Genomic DNA, 8,906 nt, shown 5'->3' with positions numbered 1-8,906 from the left:
TTCTTCTCTCTCTCCACCCGCTATGCTTTTACCACCTTTGTGTCACGTAATTTGCAGTCACCTTAATTATTCATTTTCCTACCTTTTATGTAACCATTCTCATTACCAAACTACCCGATGAACAGTTGAAGAGCTTTGTGAACAGAGGATCTATAGGTATACCAGGACATGTAATTGTTACATTTAGCGGAAGCAAGTAATAAATGTTTAGTTACGGAGTATATATGGTGCGAATAAAATAACAATGAAATAGCTAGAAAATAGAAACAATGAAAAGTATCATCGAGTTTTCAATCAAATACTCGAATTAATTGATAATTGAACAGTTCGACAGCGACAGTAAATGATGGGAATTTTATTGATTTTTTACATAAAGACATAATAATAAAACTATTTATTTCATAAGCATAAGAAGAATCAAATCTTTTAAGTGCCATCATCAATTCAAATGTCAAAACTAATATTAAGGAGGTAGAACGCAATGTATTCAAATCACCATTTTGTCTTATGTCCAAAACATAAAACACGAAAACTTCTCAGTTATTAATTAGCGTACTAAAGCGAACATGGGGAAGAAACAGCTTGAAGTGTTGAATAATAATCAATCAAAACGAAACGATTGCGCCAAGTATTCTACTACGAACAAGGAAATGAACATAAGGAAAATATATAATAATAATCACCAAAAAAAAAAAATAAAAATAAAAAAATGGTGGCAGAGATCTAACGCGACTACCAGGCCGCTCCTGCTCGCTCTTCGTCGGATCACTTTCTTCGGAGAATCATTAGAGCAGCGACCTTTACAGAGGTCGCTTAAACAACGCTTGAGTTTCACCAGCACGCTCATCTTGTGCTTTGGTTCACCGTTATTCGGGCTCGTTTACTTTGCGATCGATTCGCGCACTTCCTTCTTCCTGTGACTAAGACGTAGCAGATCACGAAGCGCCCTGAGAACACACGCTCGACTTCGTGATCCGCGCGAAACATCGAAAATTGTTGGCTTGGCGGAAATACGAGATCCATACCTGTTAATCAATTGGGAATCAATTGACATGGCAATTGGAACGCCTTTGAGAGAGAAAGGCGCATTTTTGTAATTGGCAGTGTTTCGAACACGGCTATTAGGTAGATTGTCTCAATAGCTTTTATGGTTATTCACAATGCCTCTATTTACTAATCGAATAGTAGATCGTTTTAAGAAGACAACGGCTGATTGTCTCTTTAATGTACGATGATTCGTATCAACATCAGGACATTTTCTGAAATTATTTAGAAAATTGATTTAGAAAGTATGTATATGCGTTAAATAAGTAAAATATGGATACGTTTGTACCAAATATTTTCAATTTCTTTTTTTTCTTTTAATTATATCGAAAGTAGTCATATGATTAACTATGATAAAAAAAATGTATGCGACAATAATGTTCCTCGCACTATGGTTTCTTGAATATTAATGCGAGTCCACAATGTCTCTTTACTAGTCGAATGATAGATCCCTTTCAAAGGAAACAATGTTAGATCCTCTCATTAATATACTATATGTAGCTTTTACGATTATTGACTGTACTTCTACCTACTAGTGGGCGGAATGGTAGATTGTTCCGGGAAATGGCTTACAGCCCCGCGTAAATTATGTAGAAAGTCGTGATAAGAGAAGAAGCGTTGAAGTGGCAAAAAATATCGTTGCAGAATTTTTCGCGAAGCTTCCATTTCACCATGCTATTAAACCGAAGATCAGCTGTTTACCTGCGACTTCGATTATCTTCGTCTAGTTTATAAACGAGTACGTCTCATTGAAGAATACTGTGCATTAAATTTCCAACAAAAAGCTTGTTAATATTTGTTAGACATGTACCGTTATTCAACAGTGGTTCTACGAGAAATGCGACATGTGCAAGAGGCTTATTGCGCGTGTGACGTCTCTCGTACAAATGCGTTACATGATTTACCGCTTCGCGATTATGCTTGCTACTTCTCACGGTTACACTCTCGTAGATGTCAGATTCTAGTTTTTCTTAATAGCGTATCAATAAGCGTAATTGTCAACAATTATTATCAACGTTTCGACTCGTATCTATTGATAAAGCAGAGACGCCAGTATCGATGAATTATATAACACCACGAGATTCCAGCATGCTTCTAACTAATAATTACGTATCGAACTATGCATTGAAATTATGCTGCCTTCTTCGTATGGTTCCCAGAGAACATTCATCAAACTCTTGTGAATGCAAGTTCTATAGAAATTCGAACGAAGGCAAGACAAGCTTCTCTCGATTTCATCAAAGAGTCGATAATTATTCGCGATTATATGGATAAATAGCTCGTGATTGATCAGCGTGTACCGCGAACCAACATAGATCGACCTCCGATAACAGGCTGCCGGCGGTAAAAAAGTAACGATGACCCGGGTCGCTCTCACGCGTTTGTCTCAGTTGTTCACTTCCGCTAGTGAAAGGTGCATGCACACTCACCTCGGTGTATACGGTAAAATGCGCTTACGTACACCTACGTGCATTCTCGTGTGCGCATCGGACTATCCAAGTACACTTCGTCTATCAGTAACCGGCGATGTTTGCCTGGAAAGGCAGCCTTAGATCGTAGCATCATTCCGATTGAAATTCTAACGGGCGTCCCGCGACGAACCAGCAGATTTCTCTAAGCGCGCTCGTCCTGTCGTTTAACCCCTACAAGCGAAATCAATTTCGTTGGACATGTTGCATTAGAACGTTAGACGTCCAGAGGTATGAAGACATTTCGTTGCGATTCGCGTGTTGAGGATTTTTGCGATCGAAATCGAAATTTTCTCTTTTGGCACGACATGTAATTTTAATGATAACGAGAAGGAGATATATACATGTTTGGTTGTGATTCGCGTTGAAGATTCTTCGAATTGAAATCATATTTATCTTTCTTCGATGATGGCAAATAAGGAGATTCGAATGACGATGTAAAGATATTTGGCGGCAATTTCAAACTGAAGACTTCTGTACATTGAAAAGAGAATTTTCTTATTTCCATAAGAAGAGAATTTTAATCACGGCACCATCGGATTATGTTTTAACGTCGTTGCTCCATTATAATTTTCTAGCATCGAACAATATATCAACTATCTTCGATCGAAATATGAACAAATTCTTATTAATATTTCATTCTCGTTTCAATTTCAAATATTCCCTTAAATCTGGTTTGTTAAAATTAGATATAAAGTTAAGATTACGATTAAATTCACACTTTCTTTTCCTCTTTGCTGGTAACATTCAATCTGCTGGAAGAATGAAATAGAAGGAGTTCAGAGATGGAAGTTGTTAACTACTTCATATGTCTAACCGGCAATGATTTTTTAGTCACAAGGAGTCTGGGAATTTGTTGCATAATCATTTACACGGTTGGCTATCGTTTTTCTTAGGCGTATCGTATAAACACTCGAACAGGAGGCAACGATCGATTTAAAGGAGAAAAAGAGAAACGCGGAAAGACGAACGAGATCCTCCAAGAGAGCGTTCCTTCTCGGTACTTTTTATCGTATGAAAATGCGTTTCCTCGAGTATCGCAACCAACGTGTACTTAACATTTTGAAAAAATGTCTAATCGTTAATCAGGTAATCTCGCGATTTTAGCGAGTAACCTCGGTGATTGCAACTTCATTGATATAGTATCCGAAACTCGATCGTTCTGAACAATCATCATTTACTTGCATTAGCTTTTAGACAAAATATCTCCGATTCTACGAAGTCTATAATTATATTTTATACTTTGACTTGTGTCTACGTGACTTATCTGCATCATTATTACTGTTCTCTATTAGATCGTTGCATATTAAATGTCAAATGTCGCCGTAACAATTTTCTAAACCTTTTTTGCTTCAATCAATATTTTTATATTCATATGGATCATTTTATGTATATAGGTTTAAAATGACCAAGAATTTCCTCTTTTATATTTCCTCTTGTATATCCTCCAGCGTGAAGATATGTTAGGTCAGTTACCAAATGGAAATGTTTCGCTCCTACAATCGGGTTAGAATGAAAATCATTTTTGAAAGAGGGAATACCGTGATACTTTTTCCTGAACAGAAAATGAAATCGAGGAAGAACTTTGTACAGTCGCGTCACGATGCGCTTTGTAATTCTAATAGTCAGAATTTCTAAACCATTTTATTTTGTCTGATTCGGCCTGCCAAGTGGAGCGGCGCGTTTAATCGATTTCTTGCATCATTATTGGCCTAATTCCATTTGAATTTGTATTCATATTTGGGAAACATCCTTTCGTAGATTGTGCAACTTTTTCACTATCGCCGGATGAATACCAAAAGTATAGTCCTCAAGTTGTATTCAATTAAACTGTGCTTGTCTGTATCTACTTAATACAGTGTTCGCTAACTTGTGTTTAATATTGTAGTTTCTTACATAATTACGTTTGATAAATCCTCCAACAAGTTCCTGGAAACTTCCATTGCATTATCTGATTATATTGCGTTCCAAGAAATCACTGATAAAAATATTCCAGCCAAAAATTATTATTTTCCCCCTTGAGGAGATAAAACGCGTCATAACATTTGCAGAGTTAAAGCATCGTTTTTATGTAATTAATAGGAAATTATCGAAATAATTAAGAAATAATAAATGCTCAATCTACTTCATAATAAAGGCGTACAAAATAAACTTCATTTACTATATTTCATCCATCATAAATTCACAGATACACATATCAAAGCAGATACACGGATGTATAATTTTTTCACTCTTATCAATAAAATGTTCATTAGACTATATTGATAATCGCTTAGAAGTATCCAGACGTTTGATTTGATTGAAAAATCAGGAACAAATCGAACATAAACGATTCTGATATTTATAACCATCATATCTCTCTTTAATCGATTAAATTGATTTTCGAAAGATAGCGTAACAACAATAAAATTTACATTGTAATTGTCAGACCTTGTAGAATTATTTTATTGTTTGACAAACTCTTTATCTTCGGATGATGATCTTTACTTCCTTCCTTAATCTTGAAGTTATAAAACAGATTACGAACCATTACACAATTAAACTATTATTAATTTTACAAATCACAAGTAACAAGCTACTGATATCACTAAATATCCACTTCCGATAGCAGCGAGTTAGATTACAGATTATCCGATTTTCTTTTTCATGAAAACTTACAAAATCCTTAAGAAAACTCTACGGAATACAACTTGTGACTTGTTAATTTATTAATAGAATTAGTTGGTTAATTAGTTAGTAAATTATGGTGCAGGAGGACTCTGATGTTAATATACCCACCGGTGTTTCAAAATGTATGTTGTAGTACATATACCTACAATAAGTAGCAAAATGTACTATTGTTGTTCCTTAATAAGCGATTTAAATTTATAGCTTGGCGATAAAAAAGTAGCGAGCAATGTTCCTAACTTCCAATTCATCGATAATTTATACATTTTATTAAAAACCTAGAATAGCATACTGTTACTCTAAATCACTCAAACTGTCCAGATATATGTCAGCAGTAATATACGTCACACTAGTCTGACCTATGATCCCATTCGCAAACATCGAGACAGTCAACATGCAGTCATTACGGAACTTCATTGTTCTATCTACGCAATCATTCGCGATTAATGGTGGTGTCAGTAAAAATAACAATCTCACATCGTACAGACTATACACGATATATATTTATAACAACCAACACCGAATAGTTGAATAATCTCAGTGACCCGATGTTATGACAGTCATTTTATCATAATACATAATGACTCAAGCAAAGAAATCAAATCGTACTCTCATTTATCGTCGTCTTTGACGTGGTTTTCAATATTAGGCAAGGAGCTCCTTGCATTTCTTCATCCAACCATTCCACACCTTGAATCCTTCTACACTTTGGATCTGTTTCACGCACTCGATATCTTCTTTGATGTCATCGTTCGCGAAATTCTTCAAATACTTCCAATGTCTTCTGGAGCACCATTTGGCGCTGTTTATCTGAAAGTCTCCATAAGTGTACCAGTCTTCGGACTAGTGACCAACTGTGTGTTCGATCCACTCTCGCTCTCCATAAAGCGAGCTCAGTTGCTGATCCACCTGACTCTCCATCCGAACAGCCAGATGAAACAGGATCAAGCGGAGTTTCGTCTCTCGGTTTATTTGTCCTGCCGTTATAATTTTGTTATTGACGAAATTGGACGAAGAAAGTGAATCAGTAATCATCAAAATGTTGGATGCAACTATACTATCCCGTAGAGGATGTAGCGGCACATGACTTACAGGACGATTCCAATCGAGGATGACTCATGTTATTGTTTTGCCTCGGAGTATTTACATCGTTATGATACACGAAATGTAATAATAAACAAACTCCGGACAAAACAATATACAACCGAAGTCGAATTTTAACTTTGCGGTACTCCCCCGACCAGTATAAATAAACAAACACGATCCTTAAGGACAATCAGTATCGAGCATTCTTATAGAGATTAGTATTGAGCAAACGTAAGCATTACCTTGTATGCGCATATCAAGCAACACTGAGCGAACGGCGACTAAATAATTTTAAATACATTTGGCTACACTAAGTCTCGTTGGCTACATCAACTCGTCTAGTCATTAATCTACAACACGTTTAATCGTCCTCCACAAGGATTCAAATATCACGCGACTTGCTTCACCGTATGTGTTGCGCAGTGACGAGCGATATGCGATGCCCCAAGCTTGAACGATAAATTGTGATTTCTTAATGCACGTGTGCCAAGAATGTCCGACGAAAGGTGTTTTTGCATTTCGTTTTCGCATTTCGTTTTCGCCTACTTTGCTGCCACGCGTCGTGGACAGGTTGCTTCGATGATCTTACGATTGGTCCAAAATTTTCCTTCATACATGTTCGTTTTATTTTCTGTTATTTCTTAACGACAATTGTATCTTCCGTTTTTATCGAATTCCTAAGTAAAGGTAAGAAATTCCTAATTGATATTACGGAGAATTGATAAGAATATATACATGCTTCGCTAATAAATAAACAACTTCAAGATCGGAATGTTTTGTATAGGTTTTTTAAATTCTTCATTATTTGTAAATGTTTGCACCGAAATGTTTATGAACACATTAAATAAATGGATTCTTCGTACATATAGAATTTTATTTTATGTTATAAATATTATAGTGAATTCCTTTCTTTTTTTTTTTTTGGTGCTATTGACGAAGAGCTGTCTAGCATGGGCGTTTAGCTAGAATAGTCAGAAACGAGAGAGTTGAGGAAAGATTCACAGGATATCGCTTAATTGCGGCCGTCGACTAATTGGAAGGTTTCGTCACGCTCTTTAAATGGACCTTGAGTGGAATCTTTAAAGCTAAAGACACGTTCTAATGGTGGAAAATATGGACGATGTCGGAAACAATTCCCTCGATATATGGAAATATATATAGAGTCGAACTGATAGGAGAGAAAGGATTTGTTATCTTCAAGACGTAATTCAAATGTGATAGGAAATTTCTTATCGAGGTACATTTGGCACTGACGCAACGCGATTATTTAATAAAGAAATTTTATTTAAAGTTTGATGAAACAATTCCAGCGTCTTAACCAATTGCATAATCGATTATGCAAGTTGGAAAATTTGCATTGTTAGATATCTTTTATAGTACATCGTTATTTAAGTACAAGTAATGTCTAATAGACAGTATGTAAAGTGTTCGCAAATAAAAGTCTATACACAAAACGGAATAATGTCACATATAGTTACAAACTTTGTTCAAGAGTAACGTTACGCTCCGTACTTGGTGAGCATTGGTACTTGAGTCGTCTTAAGATGGTTATTTATAAAAATATTGCTTTTTGTACTAAACCAGCAACGATTTTCATATAGATTCTTCGTCTTTCTCATATTATAATATTTGTTATAGTACGATGTGGCAAAAGTACCAGTTTACTCTTCTGGTGAAATGAAATTCATTCCACACGTGTTACACGCTAATAGCAGCCAAGAGAGACGCATCATATTCATAACGTAAATAATAACAAAATTTCAATTAATTAATTATTAATATATATGATATGTATCAATATCGATTATCGCAAAGTCTTGTTCTTCGATATTTCTCAATACTCTGCGTATCGATGGAGTAATTTCTATACGTAATATACAGGGTGGTTGGCTAACTGGTGGTACAAGCGGAAAGGGAGTGATTCTAGGCGAAAAAAGAAGTCGAAAATATAGAATAACAATTTTTCCTCTGAGGCTTTGTTTTCGAGAAAATCGACTTTGAATTTTCGCTCGGTACCCGTGCACTTTATCACGTCTCGTTATCACTGCAGATCGTTGTCTCGATTGACGTTATGTTGATAAACACTTCCAATGTGACCGAAGTGTTTTCCTACCTATTAACTTACTATCCGACTTTTGCATACAACAGTCGGGAATATACGGACATGATACTTTCGTTAGGTGCGTGTGGTGGTAACGCATCAGCCGTAGCTGATCATTACAGACACCGGTATCCCAATCGTTGACATCCTTACAGACGTGTTATTCAAAGAGCAGCACCCTCGACGAATATGGTTCTTTTGAAAAACTTAGACGACGTGGTCGTCGACGACGCGTTAGTGTAAATGTTGAAGAGCAAATGCTAAAGGACGTTTTGGAACATCCTGACATAAGTGCAAGAAACCTTTCTTTGCGATATAATCTTAATTGTTTCTCGATTCTTCGAATTCTACACGAAAACAACTTACATGCTTATCATTATCACCAGAGTACAAGGACTCGTGCCTCATAATAAGATTTCGCGAAAGGCATTTTGTCATTGGTTGCTTCAACAGCATGCCAACGATGCAGAATTTCTGTTAAAAATGTTATGGACCGATGAAGCGAAATTTACAAGGGACGGCATGTTCAATGACCATAA

The sequence above is a fragment of the Bombus impatiens genome, unplaced genomic scaffold (genome assembly GCF_000188095.3).
Source record: "Bombus impatiens unplaced genomic scaffold, BIMP_2.2 scf_0166, whole genome shotgun sequence".
Lineage (NCBI taxonomy): Eukaryota > Metazoa > Arthropoda > Insecta > Hymenoptera > Apidae > Bombus > Bombus impatiens.
Note: the sequence above shows the minus strand (reverse complement) of the source record.